The sequence below is a fragment of the Alligator sinensis genome, unplaced genomic scaffold (genome assembly GCF_000455745.1).
Source record: "Alligator sinensis unplaced genomic scaffold, ASM45574v1 scaffold1295_1, whole genome shotgun sequence".
Taxonomy (NCBI): Eukaryota; Metazoa; Chordata; order Crocodylia; family Alligatoridae; genus Alligator; species Alligator sinensis.
Genome location: NW_005841880.1, coordinates 2,488,511 through 2,504,402, shown reverse-complemented (window position 1 = coordinate 2,504,402; position 15,892 = coordinate 2,488,511).

Genomic DNA, 15,892 nt, shown 5'->3' with positions numbered 1-15,892 from the left:
ACTCTTTCCTTCAGCCTTGTGCCCTCTGGGGTCAGGCCCTGGTGTGAAAGAGCAAGTGCATCACAAGGAAGAGCTGCAGCCGCAGTCCGTGATCATCACCCGAGGCCTAGGTGGGCTCCAAATAACTGAATCTCCGGAAGGAGCAAGAAAGCCAGAGCTGGCTCCAGCCCACCGTGCTGCATGCAGATGGGGATACAAGTTGCCCTGGATTGTAAGCAGCATTAGCAGGGTGCATCAGAGGATGCCATAAGTAATATAATGCAATGCACTGACAAATAGCAGCTCAGAGGAGACAGCGTAAGAGCATATGTCTGTTTGCAACCCCCCCCCCCGCTCGCTGACCCCTGTTAGATGTCTGACACCACCTGCTAATACGCAACTCAACATGACTGATCCGAGTGGAAGCGACAGCTTCTGGCAACCGCTCACCGGCCTGGAAATTCAGACCGAGTCCTTGAAAATGCTCAGTTAAAAGGCTGGATGCTGGGCCTTGCTCCAATCCCTGTGCGCTGCCCTGGCTGCAATGAGATGATGGAGAGTACTCCCGGGTCGCAAGCCCCAGAGGGCCAGCATAAGCAGCTCTGCACTGCTCCCCCTCCCAGGCCCGGGGATGGGAGGAGGTTTATTTGGGCATTCAGTGCAAATGCCCGGTCATCAACACCAGTCAAGTAAGACATTTGGGCTTGGCTGATTGGGGCTGGGGGGCGTTGTAGTCCAGAGTAAATCCTTCCCTTCTGCAGGGGGACGAGTAACACAGTCCCCAATCCAAAGCTGGGGTGCCTGGGGTCCTTCATGCGTGCTCCTGACGTGGATCGGGAGGCTGGGCTCTCATCTGAAAAGTCCTTTGGGAGCTTGAAGGGGCAGAGCACTGAGGAGCACACGTACTGTCAATGTGCGCGCATCTGTGGGGACGGATATGTGCACGGGTTGGTTTTATGCAGGATGGACATTTGTCTCTCTGCGGGGCTTATATGGGACGTACGTGTGCATCCGCATGGGATGCGTGTGTGGGAGCAGTGGCAGGGCGGGTCCGTGGGAGCTCCTGACCTGGGTCCGTGCGTGATGTGTGCAGGAGGGACGTGCATTTGTGCCTGTGCAGATGCACGCAGAATGCGCCTGGGGTCTGCAGCGCGGTTTCTAATGGCCGAGTTATAAAGAGCGCATCGCGCCGGGGCCCTGCGTAGCTTGTCCTCTCTCAGCCCGTGCTTAAATGCCAATGCAATAACAAACAAGATGCATTATTTAAAAGCCACTGTGCTTGACCCTACAAGGAGTTTTTCAATCGCCTGAATGTCAAAGAGAAGGATGTCGCTGTTGCAGTGATTGCTGGCGGGTTAACCTCCCTCTCATTTACAACGTGACCGAGGTAAGGGAAAAGAGCAGCCGAGAAGTGGGGGTCGAGGGGGCTGGGGAAGAATCGAGCGCAGACGCTCAGCGTGGAGCTGCCCCTGCTGCTGACCCCCGGGACCGGCGGAGCCAAATCAGGGGGAAATCATTCGTTTTTCCAGCACCTGCAGCTTGCAAGAGGTGTCGGGTAAAGGGGCTTCCTCTTGGCCCACCCAGCTGACATTGGGACCTGTGGAGCCAGGCTCATTTATTCGCCGTTGCTGCTGTTTGCACTGCTGACAGCCTTGCTGGTGGAAGCCGGGTAGATGCATCTCCTGCCTTCTCCAGTAAGGTCAGAGCTGTGAGCAGAGTCCCACGGGAGCTGGACACGTGGTGCCGGGTCTGGGCCCAGGGCTGTTGGCTCTGCGGCACGAGGAATTTGTGTTCCCGGCACTCGGAGCCATTCCCCCGGGGCTTCGGCAATGAGGTTTCCCAATGCCATGCCCCCCCGTGGGAGGACGCAGCCATGCTGGCATGCAGAGAAGAGTTGCGGGGGGTAGGGCAGTGCAGCTTAAAATATAACTTTTCACTGAGGACAGCTGCAGAAACCTTCCTGACAAGGCAAGATTTTCACTGTTTCATTCCCCAGCACGCGGCCTCTGCTCTTTCTGCTCCGCTCTGCAGGTTTCTGCCTGTGAGCCAAACCTCTGTGGACTAGAGGATGCTGCTGCCACCCTGGCCAGGCACTTGGAAGCAGTCAAGGACATGAGGAAAAAGCCCTGCGGCTGTGCAAAGCACCGTAGAGGTCTTCCTGCCCGTGCTGGGGACCCACTTAGAAGATAACTGCATATCCTCTGCCTGGGCACTAGCTTGGAGGGGTAAGCACCCACTGGCTATGCCACTAGCACCAGTGCCAGCAACAGCTGGGTGGTCCCAGGAGGGTGCCTACCCAGGGACTAGCTTGACCCCCCCTCCCCACCTGCTTTTCCTGGAGAAGCCAAGGCAATGGCAGCTCCGGAGTCCAGGGCTGCACGTTGTCTCCAGCGGCAGCATGAAGAGGATACTGCAGGTCTCGGTCATCTCTGACCTCTGTCTGATTCCTGGTGGGATGCCCTCGCCCTTGAATCGTCTGCTGCGCAGAGTCCAGGTGGCAGCAACGTGGCGCGTAGCGCACAAAGGTTACAGCCCTAGCAGAGTCCGCAGCCCCTTGTGTGACAGCGCAACCCACAGCAGAGCCCAGTAAGACCCTTTGTGGGACCAGTAAGCAGCACAAATTGGGAGAACTAGGGGAAGCCACAGGGTCTGGCTGTGCCCAACAGCTGGAATAAAGCATCCCCTTTATATTCATCATAAGCATGTCTAACATGAAGAATGCTATAACAGGGACCTTATCACGCTATCTGCTTCCCCCCAACAAATGTGGCCAAGGACAGTGGCTAGGCTGATTCCAAAGCACCGTCCCACCTGCATATACCTTGCTCTGCTGCAACTGTGAAAATCCTCCGATACCCAGAGTGTAGCAGAGAACCAAGTTGGCCCAGTCCCTCATGCCTTGCTACCAGCAGAAAGCTCAGCATCTAGACAAGTGCACTCAACCCTTTCAGAAGGTCCCCAGAGCCCAGGCAGCTGTGGAAAAGCTCAGAAAAAACACTTTGGGTATTGATATGCCAACAAGCTCACCACCCATCCCGCTCAAGCTTGAGTCGTCTTGATCTCTTGCTTTGCCGCAAACTTTGAGCAAGGTTTGACCCAGCGCAGATGTGTGCAACCATGGACAGATGGTGCATCTTCTCTGGACTGGTCTTCAAGGCACAAGCATGAGAGCTGGGCATTAAACAGCAACACTGCCTGGTATTCTGTGTCTTATTGCAAATCCCAGGCCTCACCCTCAGCTAGCATAAGCTGGCATGGCTCCACCACAGTCAATGAAGCGTTCCTGATTTGTGCCAGCCAAGAGTTTGGCTCAAAGGAAGATCCTCTATTAAGGTGTCCAAGATTTCAGGCCAAATTCTGCCATGGCTTCAGTCTCACCAAAGCAGAAGAGCTGTAGAGGGGACAAGATTTAAATCTTGCTGCTTGAGATCTGCTGAGGTCCCTTCTGACCCTAATATCTATGAATCTATGAACCAGTAACCATGAAGAGCTGACGCCATCCTATGGTTGTGTGGCAACCAGGACTTCAGTGGGTCTCAGCCCAGTTCCCAGTGGAGAAGCATCCATCTACCAGTATAGGGACCTCTATATGGACCTGGAGATGGTCCCAGCAGAGCAGGGCTGAGGCAGTGAGTAGATAAGCATAGGGAAATAGAAACACGGGGGTGGAAGAAGCCTCCCAGGCAGTCGAGTCCAGTTTGTTGCATCAAGGGACACCAGTAAGGAAGTTGCTCTGTGATGCAGGAAAACTTGACCCAGAAGCTCCAGCGGATGTGGCCTATTCTGGCTCTGTGTTAAGGTCTAAATGCTGCAGAAAGATCATTTAGCCACACACAAGCTGGATTCTTTTTTTCTTTTTTTTTTTAAAGCCACATGACTGTGCATGTTATGTCCTGGGCCCAGCAGCATCATTGCACTCCCCGTTGTGATTCCCTGTTATCTCTGTCACATTAATAGCCCTACTTAGCACTGTCCTCTTTGCTTACTGTCATCCTCCTTCCGAGCCTTCCTGAAAATGCTCCCTTTGTCATGATGCCGAAAAAGCTTGACAGTGGTTAGGCTGCTAATGCGCTATGACCATTGCCTGTCACACTGACCAATACCGTCTCCTTGTTGCCCTGCGTTTTATCCATCTGTTTTCTCCCATCTTATCCGTGGCATGCAGCCTGTCTTTTCGCTCTGTGTTTGTACAGTGTCCTCATCCAGGATCAAGGCTGCTAGATGCTACCGTGTTCACCATCATCATCATCATCATCATCATCATCATCACCACCGCCTCATTCTTCCGGACAAAGTAGGGCAACCGGCTAGTCGCCTCGGGTCAGTACATGAACATACGGAGCCTGGGAAATAAGCAGGAGGAACTGGAAGTCCTTGCAGTGAAGAGTCACGGGACTACGACATGACTGGAATAACTGAGACGTGGTGGGAGCTTGCAGGACTGCGGCAGCGTCATGGATGGGCACAAGCTGCTCAGGAAGGACAGGCACGGCAGAAGAAGAAGAGGAGGAGGAATTGCGCTGTATGTAAAAGAGCCATACAATTGCTCAGAGCTGAAGCTGGAGAGAGACCTGTTGAGAGTCTCTGTCCAGTTTTCAGTCTTGCAAGGGGCTTTTCTTGAAGACTTTCAAAGGTGCCCCTAGGGTGATTAGCACTCAGTCATTGCTGGCACAGTGCCGTGGGCCTCACCAAATGCTAGATACCAAGATCCCTTTATAAACAACCCCTGGGCAAAAATAATATCTTACAAAAGTTGTTCTGGAAGCCTAACCCCAGCGCTCTTTCCTGCCCGGAGCAGGGGTCGGACCCGATGATCTACCAGGCCTCGTCCGGCTCTAGAAATCGATCTATGAAGAAGAGGTCACCCAGCCGAGGTGGCATTTCAGCTGTGGTGCCCTCATTATATTTCTTCCAGGAGTCATTGGTTTTATTTATTTAAAAATGAGAGTTGTCTTTCTTTTCCCCTGCCCATGCACAAAGAGTTGGGACTGGAGCCGGATCCGGCTTTTTCAGGGTGAGCCGCCAGGTATTATGGGGAGCGATGCTGAGCAAATAGGCAGTCGTTTTCATAATCAGAATATGTGATAGATGTTCATTAGTAAAAGTAAGGTCCCGACCACTCGGGCTCTTTAAAGGTGTCCAGAGGTTGTTAACCCTTGAGTCTTGGCTGGACCTAACTTGGGTCAACACAGCTTAACACCTTAATGACCAATGCCACCTCCATGCATTTAACTGGATATAGGTCTAAGGGGTAGGACACTACAGACGTGCGGCGACATGCATATCCAAGAAGCAGCATTTGGCACTGAGAGAAGGGGGATTAAACCCGGGACTGTAAGTGAGAAGGTGCAGACCCGGCTGCACAGAGAGGAACCAGCCAGCCAAGAAGCCCCACACGTCGTTTGGGTATTTCTTCCCAGAATTTCACGAGGGGAAGAGGAAGGGCTTCACCGTGTTGTACAGGGACGGCCCAGGAGGAAAGTGCCCAGCGAGAAAGAGAGGATAGGAAGAGCAATGTGGGGCCAGGGTGGGTGATCACGAGGGCCTGTGCTGAGATGTAGGTTGTAACAGCGACAGGACCAAGCTGCCCAGGGCCGTGATGGAGTGTCCTTTGCTGGAGGTTGCCAAGAAGAAACTGGATGGACAGCTGTCTGGGGTGGTTTGAGAAGAAGAAACTGGATGGACAGCTGTCTGGGGGGGGTTGGGAATAGCAAATACTGCATTTATGTGCGGTGTGGGGGTTGTTACCCTGGAGGGTAACTCTCAACCCTCTGCTTGTAAGAGGAACGGGCACGTGGCCTGCTGGAGCACTCTGCAACCTCGTGCCGCAGGAGAATGCAAGCCCCGAGGGTGGCACAAATGGGCCGCAGCCAGTTGCAGCCTGCAGAGCTGAAATCAGACCAGCTTTCCCCGTGGAAAAGAGCAAATTTGACAGTAAATTCAGTTCTCCCCACCCACATCCTGGACAGCAGGTCTATTTGCAAGGCAGTGTACTACAAGCATATGCAAGCCAGCTTTCACCCAACCGCCAGCTTCTTCGGACAGCTTTTGCTACCCACGCGGATCTTTTTTTTGCCGCTGCAACTAGATGGCCACTGGTACCCGAGCTAGGTAGTCCCTGTGACTGCATTAGAAAGATAGCCAAGCAAAGAGAAGGACAGACACCCACTGCTTTGGCAGCCTGTGAGTTTGGGCACTTAGATTAACTGAACAGCACAGGCTTTGTGCTCTGGATAATAGGGGTTGAATTATTCTGGATTCTGGTGTTGAATAATTGGAGTTGTCTTGGTCACAAGCTGGTTTTTTTTATTATTATTCGCTCTGGGGTGATTTTTGTTAACATTTTAAATTAAGTACTCAGCTTAGTAAGCAGCATCAGAGAGATGTGCCTGCCAGCAAGGGGAGGAGCGTTGGCTTTCTTGGCGTTTCCTTCCTGCGGGCAGTTTGGACACGTCTCCAGGGCGCCTAGGGTCTTTGCAAAGCTGGCGTTCATATTGCATGTGCCAACACGGGCAGGTTTTGCCCCTACCTCCTACTTCATTATTTATATTAAGGAAGGACCTGGAGGCCTCCAATGAGCTCAAGCCTTTGTGTGGCCGGTGCTGTGAGTGCACGCAGTAACTCTGTTCTGCTTTACGCAGACCCATGTGCCGTGATCATTGCTATAGTATCTGAGTGCCCAAAAGATCCTGCAGAGCGTAGAAAGTTGGTGGAGAGAAAGGGAAATGGTTTACTCAAAGTCATCTAGTCGGTCACGGGTGGGATGAGCACCCCCAGAGCCCCCGTGTACTGGAACACGCTGCTGCTTAGCCAAAGGGTCCCCATGGTAGAAATAGCACCAGGGGCTTTTGCAGCCTACACCGTCGGGATGTGTCCTTCCCCATTTGTGAAAGGGGCTGGAGGGTCCTCAGGATCCCTCGATTCCCCCTGCAGAGCTGAGCTATCACCACCTGGATAAGGACCACCGTGACATGAGCTGGGGAGACCGACGTGGCTGAATCGGCACTTGGCTTTTGTGCCCTACAAGTTGGGAAGACGAGCAAGCTGCTCGCCTCCACGAAGATTTCCAAGAATTTGGGGGCACTAGGTCTACCAAGGTTTGGCCTTGTTTCTGGGCCTGTTGAGAGCATCCTTCGCCACTCTGAATCCAGTTGCCAGCTCAGTCATCCTCCCTGTGATTGAATTTGCTGAGCACTAAGGGGTGATCTCGCAGGAGCAAAATGCGGCCTTGCCTCCAGCTGGTCTCTGGTCCGGTGTCGGAGGTGACAGGGAAGGAAAAAGAGGGCAATCAGCCCGGTGTTGGGGCCCAACCCTGGGACTGGGGAGAGTCGCACATGTCCATGCTCCCACAGATGAGTCCCAGACCCTCCAAAATATTTAGGTGCCCAACTCCCACTGACTTCACATCCTTGGGAGCCTAAATCATGTAGAAAAGTGCTTTTGAGCATTTTGCCTGGAATCTATAATGGGCTAGAAATGATTAGATTGGATGAGGTAGAAGCCAGACTGGATGAAACGCCAGCAAGAGATTAGCTATAATATGGAATAGATCTAACATTGAACAGAGAGAGAGATTATTGGTTCAAGTACACGAGATTAGCTAGAACTGCCGTTCTTCTCTTTTCCTGGCTCTCCTGCTTATAGTCCTGGCCAAAGCCAGCCCACGCAGAGAAACCAATAAATGGACACGCAGATCTTTGTTGCTCCAAAGCCAGGCTGCATTTGAATTTTGCCTGGTCGTCTTCCATTGTAAACCCAGCCGCCCAGTTCAAGATGGAAAACGGGGAGCACAAGAGAGAGGAAAATGCTAGCAATTAGCAGTTACTGTGCCTCAAGGCTGTCCCTGATTAAGAGGAAAGGATGTGCAGTTAGCAAAGCGAATGCAGGATTGAGCAGTCCCCTAAAGCACCTCCTGAAGAAGAGAAGGAGGGAGGGTGCGAAAGACCCAGCACCAACATTTTTCCTCCATATTAAATTAGCCGCGTGTCGGCAGCTTGTTGGAGCTGACCCTTCAGCAGCGTTATTTCCCGACGCAGTAATTCCTATGGAGGAAACTACCGTTAAACTTCTCATAACAATCTGCCTTGGTCTGTGTTGCTGGGTATTACCGTTAATTGAAAAAGTAATTAAAAATCAACAGTTTGTTTATATATATATATAAATAAAAAAGAAGGGTTTACAAAAAGGAAATCAGGTTGGGGGATTGCTCGGTTGAGATGGGCCGTAAAATGCTCAGCTAACTAGAGTGAATGTAGCTCTTGTAAACTCCACGTGTAAACAGTTTAATCACCTTGTTAACACACTTGCCAGCAATAACTTTCCTGACTAGTGCCTGCTCGGAAATATTCATGCGCTCGTGCATCACGCTAATGAACTTATCAACGCATCCATAAGCCATTAATTAAACATTTATTAGTAATTATGCTTTGGTATCGTTTCCTGTCGAAGTCCCCGCGTTATAAATGGAGCGTCTCGCCCCAATTGAGTCCGCGTCGCCAGCCGTCTCTCTGCCCTGATTGAACGGTGCCATCTGCCCCTTGCCTGGATGCACAGAGCGACCACCCTCGGGTTCCTCTTGACTCCGCTCCACGGGCGTAAAAGCAGAGCGTCTGAATCGGGGAGCTCACACTTCATCAGGAGCCCTCTGCTTAACAATGTGGAAAGGAAGCAGATTGTCGGAAAGGCAGAATTGTAACGGGCGCCGTTCACAATTAACAAGGCAAATGTGTGCAGTGGGGTGGCTGGCACTCCTAAAGCAAGAACTACAGCAGCTCCTCGTTGGAAACAGTGCCGCAGCTCCTAGAGGAGAATTAATGGACTTCTTTGGGCTACTGTAGGCGAGAATGTTATCAGCGTGGTTATTTATGATTTCTGTCACAGTCGCTGTATTGCCTGCTCTATCTATCTGTTATACCAACCTGTTGTATCTTGTCCTATCATTTGGATTGTGAGCTCTGCAAGGCAGGTTTGGCAGTTTTGTTTTATGGATGACATGTTCAGAAGCACCAAAGTGATCTAGGGGCCTAAATCCCATTTTCAAAAGTGGCTTAGGAACTTCGGTGTCATTGCCCAGCAGTTAGACTTAGGCTTGCAAAGCCCAGATCCTGGTAGGTATTTAGCTGCCCAACTCCTGCTAGTTTTGATTATGTCTAAATGCTTTTGAGAATCCGGGCCCTAAGTCCCCAAGTTGCTTTTGAAAATAGGACTTAGGCCTCTAAATCACTGAGGTACTTCTGAACATCTTATCCTATGGGTGTGGCTAAAAAGAGAAATGGGACAAGCAGAAGAGGGAATAGCGTTGGGCTGAATTGAACTGAGTTGCACCTGTTTACACAAGAGGGGGTCTGGCCCTCTTTGGTCTTCTGTCCAAGGCAGAAGTTGAGCTGGATGGTGCCTGGTGAATCCTCACAAAGAAGCTCAGTAGCAAAAGGACTGAGTAGAGAACTCACTGGCCTGAGTTAGGATTTGGGTGTTTAAGCAGCCACGTGGTTTCTGAGGGTGAAATCACGTGTTACATTTAGACCAGGGGTGGGCAAAATGCGGCCCGGGGGCCAGATGCGGCCACCAGGCCGTTCTATCCAGCCCACGGGGCCCCTAAAAAATTTAGAAAATATTTATCTGCCCTTGGCTGCCTGTCATGTGGCCCTCGGCGGCTTGCCAAAACTCAGTAAGTGGCCCTCCGCCCAAAATAATTGCCCGCCCCTGATGTAGACCATACTAAAGGCACCTAAAATGCAACATTAAAGCTTGTTAACTCACGTTAAGTGCCCTCTGAGCAGCTCAAAGTTCAACCATTGCAGGCAAAGTTTAACTCTGGGCTGTGCTACCCAGCTCATGTTGGAGTAACTTCGGTTTGCTCCACAGAGATAAAAAGAGCAATTTGCTCACTGGATCCCAGGATGCACTGCTCCCACCCCGCATCCCCAACCTAGGGCAGGGATAGAGCCCAGGTATCCTGGCTCCTAGCCACACCCCGACTAGCCAGCCCTCAAGTGACAAACCAGTATTAACCCTTAACGTGTGACTGCTCACCACACGTCCTAACTTTGACACAGCTGGATGTTGCACAGATTGAGTGTGGTCTAAGGATAACTTGTAACTTCAGCCAGAGAGACTCTGGGCCCCACGTGGCAGAAATCTCAGCTGGTTGGGTGACATTTCCAGGATTTGAGCTCAACATCTTACAAGGGTTTGCCTTCATCCTCTCCGGAATTGGGTAACAGATAGGGACCTACTGAAATCGCAATTGCTGCGGCCCCTTAGCCAATCAGGCGCATGAGGGGGGTGCCCTCTACACTTGGGTCGCAAAAATGCCTGGGATTTGCCCATGAAATCAGCCGGTAGCCACCTTGAATCTAGCAGATCCATAGTAATAGGTCACCTGTGGTATCGGACCTAACTTGGGAGGCGAATTCACTTTGCCCAGCTAAGAGGCGGAGGTGAAAACACGTCACCAAGCCCTTAAGCCCGCGACATGCCCGCCTTTCAGCTCGGGCGTGGTTCTGCTTCTCCTTTGGCACTGCCCCTCTTGATTTAACCCCGTGGCATCAGACTGCACCACGCTGAGCAGTTACACGGAGGTATTCATATAAGGGGATGCAGATATCTGCCTCGTTCTCCCCACTGGATCGCCAGTCCAGCGCTCTTTCCACTGGGCATCATTCTCGCTCTTTATTGACTGGGCGACGCAGGCTAGGAGGTGCAATTCCAGAAGGAGCCAAAGGCTCTGCCAGTGGCCACCAGCCTTGAAAAACATGCCCTCCCTCTCCGTTACAGCCGAGTCCTGGCTCTTCTCCATCGCCAGGGACCCTATCAGTAATCATACTAAGATGGCCTTGGCTTTAGCTGCTTATTCTTGGCGATTTGGATGAATTGGCAGGGAGCTGCTTGATGCTGCACTGGGTCGTGCGCTGTTTTATAAATTTTAATCCTTGCTTTGAATTTTCCAGCAGAATGGGTCTGCTCTACCTCTGGGCTGGAGGAAACTTATTTTCGTTGCCCTGGAAACATGGAGACGACAGCTCCATCGTGTATCAGCAAGAGAGAAAGAACAGGAGAGAAACGGATGACAGAAGGAGGAAAAAAATAATAATAAAAGGTCTTTCTGTCTCAAAGGAGCCATCTTCGCCTTCTGGAGCATAGAGAGGCTGTGTCATTATAGGGCCTGATTTTGTCTCCTCTAGATGAAGCGTTTTGGGTGATCAGTACTTTCTAGGAGACACCAGTTTCTTTGCCAGGACCAGGCCAACCAGGGCTACTTTGCCTGAGTTTGACAATAAAGCCAGAGGTGCTGGATTAATGCTAATAGCTTCTTCCTTGCATCCAGCTCCAGCAGCCTAAAGTCAGCTCATGCTCGTTATAAATACTTAATCTTTTACCTCGTTCAAACCCCCGTCATTTGCACACTGATCACATCCGTAGGTCAAAGAGCCATTCGACAAGGAAACGGCCAATCTGGAAAGCAAATCTGACGGGCTGAAAGGCCTCGTTCCCCCGTACAGCAAGGGACACGATTTGAAGATCAAGGAGCCCCCATTTTACCTCCCGTAAAAGCCAATAGGATTATTTTTGCCGTTAATAGGAACAACCTGTTGGCGGAGCCTTCAGCAGGGATAGACCGGAGGAACTCTAGCTTATAACGCAGGTCTCGATCTCTAGATCTAATGGATTAATAATAACCCATAACTAGTCCCAATGAAGACAATGAATGAGACGAGTGTTTCAGTGCCTAGCTTTGGACAGCAGCAGGTATCAATTCTCTCGTGGATCATCCACAGACAAGGATGTTGGCATGCTTGGCTTATATAGGCAGGTGACTGTATCCTCGTGTAGATAAGCGTTGACCTAGCTCGGGTAACAGGATCAGCCTGTCTGGAGCAGCAGGGATCTCTGCCTAGGGCTACTGCCCCAGTGTTTCTCTCTTCCTCAAGTGGGTTTTGCAACTGTTGTGCTATGCCTACAATGCTGGTTTAAACCTAGCTGGCTATTCAGCCTACACTCTAGCCACCCGTGGACCTCACAAGGAGGTAGGATCCCAGTGGGCGTGTCTACACGTGCACATTTACTGCACCATAATTTAGGTTACTGCACAGTATGTGTGCATGTCTACATGTTCACACCCATACTGTGCAATAACTATGGCGACTTATGCCAACTTGGGTGTAAATTTGATACCTGCACCATGCAGGTATCAAATTTACACTCAATTGGTTACTGCGCAGTAATGCACGTGTAGACACCTTACTGCGCAGTAACGCTGTGTGTGGGGACTGACTTGGAACTCACTTTAGCCCCAAGTCAGTCCACACACACAGCATTACTGAGCTTTAATGGTTACACATGTAGACTCCGGCCTAAAAAACGCTTACTGCGCAGTAAGTTACTGCGCAGTAAATGCACATGTAGATGTGCCCACTGTGTGCCTAAAAACCGCTTACTGCGCAGTAAGTTACTGCACAGTAAATGCACATGTAGATGTGCCCACTGTGTGCCTTTGGGTGAACTGGCCAGACAGCTACTCTCTTTCTGGCAGCGGCCACCTGAAAAGGAGTTGCCATCCTGTGCTCTGTCACAAGCAGAGCTTTGTCCTGGAGGGTACAGCCAAGTGCACTGATTTCTGCTATTCCTACGGCGTTCACTGAAGTTGCATCCAGGAATAATAAGCTTGATACCCCTTAGCCCTGCCAAGTTATCCCTGCTGCTTGGGTGGAAACCAGGGTGAACAAGCAGGTGGCAAAGGAAACGGCATGCAACAAATATTCACCTGCTTGGAAATCAAGAGGAGTTTCAGTTCCTGGTGCCCCCAAACCCTAGTGCCCTCTGCTCGCCCTCCATCCAACGAGTTGATATCCTACCACTCCGCTCCTTTCTGTCCTCTAGCGCGCTGGCTCGCGGTAATCCACTCTCCCTTTGCTGAGAAGGGAAGTGCTTCAAGGGCAGGGACTCCATTTTTCTGCTCGTCTGTAAAACATCTGGCCCACTGCTGGCACTAAGCTAGCAATGCAGCTGCAGCCTTTTCTCCCCTCCCAGGGCCTTAGGGAGCCTGCATGCGGGACGCAGAACTCCCAGCAATGTTGAAGGGAGCTTATGCCCATAATCCACAGCTCAGCTCCATCCTCTTTCCCCGCTGCCTCTTCACAATCCCTGCTCTGCTTCCCCCCGGCCCCACGTATCCTCCCGCTGCACCCCCATACATCCCCGCTCTGTCACGGCCCATCCTTTTCACAGCCCGCATCTCAGCTCTGAAGCCCACCCAGGGGAGAAGCTGGGTTTTTCCCTTCCAGCGAGAAGATAAGTGGCCCGAGCCAAATAAAAGTTGTTGGTTTTGTCAATATTCAAGGATCTCTGTATGCTGAGACGCATCTCTTTGCCACGGAGCCTGGGAGCAGCTACCGGCTGGATTTTAACTTGCCACTGCCATCTACGGGGCTGTTGTTGCTATTAGCAAACAGGTTCATGTGCGTATCGATCACGGCTATTATTATTACCTGCCTGTTGCAAAAGGAAGGTTGCAATCCCAGACGTGCTGTTGATGCTGGGATTTCCGCTCCCCACCCCTCTAACCCGCTCCTGCCGCTGTGTCCGTGTAGCTGCCGGGTAAGCGAGAGGCAGGTTTAGGAGGCACGGCTTGGTGGGGTGGTTTGGACGCGTTTCAGATCAAATGCATTTGATCGTGGCTGTATCTGCCTTCTATTCATGTTCCTGCCTCTCCAGGCCATTAAAGAACCATTAAATACATGACGAAAGTCTTTGGTAACCCTTTCCCCATGTTTCTCCTCTATTTCTTTGTTGTATTTCTCTCCCGCTATCCTCTTCCCTTGTCCTCTCTTTTTTTTTTTTTTTTTTTTTCTTTTCACTTTTCCATTCCTCCCCTGGCAGCATCAGGGAGGTGCAACCTGTTGCGATAGGTCACGGGAGCGGCGGGGACCAGCGTAAATCAGGATTATTCCCACCGAAGACAAACCTTCTGAGTTAGTACGAATCTTTGCTGCTCCACTGCAGTCAATGGCATTTGCATCAGCTGAGGGTCTGGTCCCACCGGGCTGCAGTAGGGTAAATGTGGGGAGGGAACGAAGGAGATTCAGCCGCTACGGCCCGTGGCCTGCTTTCTTGCTGGCGGTGTAAACCTGGAGTTGGTGGATGATTCAGTGAAGTTCCTCCAGGCTTATCCCAAAGTGACTGATCAGGATCTGGTCCTTCCCTGTGGCCGTTGAGGACTCCAGGGTCCCAAACCATTGCCGTGGGAGCCTAGCAGGATTTTCACTGCTACGGGCACTGAAAGCAATCTGCTCCCGTGTACTGCGGTACAGGAGACGTGCCAGCAATTGCGATTTAACCCCTCTGTTTTCCGGACACACACCCAGCCATTTAACGCAACTAAAGAGGCACTTGTAACTTCATTCCCTTGAATCTTTCTGTCTGCCACATGCGAGATAAGATGTATTGACACCATATTGCACTAATGCGACCCTCCTTAGATTAAAACCGCAGACAATGCTTGCCGTCTGCCTTTTCCAGGTATGTTTTCTGACAGTTGTTTGTCCAGTGGGCAGACTATTGCTTGCTGAAACCAGCCCTGCCGCTGACTTGCGGTGTGACTTGAGATGTAATAGTTATCTGCCTGGCATGAGCGTTTGGAGGGTTAAACAAGGGAGGGTTGCAGTTCAGATTGGAAGACAGAAGATCTGGGTGGTCTGAAGTTTTGTGGTGGGCACATGATGCCAGAACAGGGGGTTTTGTTGGGTTTCTTGCCTGTTGCATGGTTTCTTGCCATTGCAGAACTGAACCCAATGGCCCATGCAGTCCCATGCAGTCCTCCCAGTTGGAGGACCTGCCACTCTTATGGGTCACCTCGAGTGGGTTGCTCTGTTGGCAGCTGCTTTAGTGCAGCCGGTCTCCTTTGCCCTGGGGGAAGGGAATGAATCGACATGACTTTGGTATTGCATGGCCATCATCAGCGGGTAGATCAGCATCCCTGGACTGTGCAAGCGACATCGCGGCGCTACCTGAAAGGATGGAAAAAGCCCACATCAGCCATTCAGAGATCAAACCGTGGAAGACTGGATAAAATGGACGGGGGAAAAAAAGACTCAGCAAGTCAGTTGGACCAAGAAAGACCCTGCGTGGGGTGAAGGGACTTCTTAGCAGAGCCGAGTCCCAACAAGGAGCCGAAGTCGGGAAACACTTTAGAGTGGCAATGCCGGGAACGGTTCTGCAAGGAAGTTGGAGGAAGGAAAGGTGTTGTCCTAGGTGGCATCTAGCAAGAGGCAGCTGGAGGAGAGCGAAAGGAAGGGATCAGTCCATCTTACAGGCGAATGCATTGGGAATGACACTCAAGAGCATGGTATTCCCGGTTACTTCTTTGTCCAGAGAGACTGGACAGCAGGGGAAGAGTATGAGAGTGGAAACAAAAAATGCAGGTGCTGGTTTGAGTAGGAGAATAACACCCAGAGCAGCCAAGGAGGGGAAGCACAAATTCATCCATCCTCCCAGGTTCCCTGCCAGTGCCGTCCATGCCCGAGTCTCTCCCTGTGGCACAGTGGAGTTAACAATCCTAAATATTTCCTCTAGAGAGTGCAGGGAACACTTTTGTGGCTCGCGGTGTGTCAGGGCAGGCCAGAGTGCAGGGGGGGGGTTTCCCCCCACCCTTTTGAATCTACAGCCTATGACATGGTTATTTGCCATGGCAAGGGACTGAATTCATTGCCCTGGCTGGCCTCTTCTGGTCTTGTATTTCTTCCATCAAATCATTTTAGTCTCTGAGAACGGTGCACGAGCCCCTCAAGCCCGGACGCCAAGTCTAGGTGAAAGAAACTTTGTGCAGGTTTCTAAGAAGCGACGGCGAGGGAGGAATGATTGCTCCCCAAGGACCCATCTCCACACCCCTCATCACTTAGCAAGTGGCCTCTGGGAA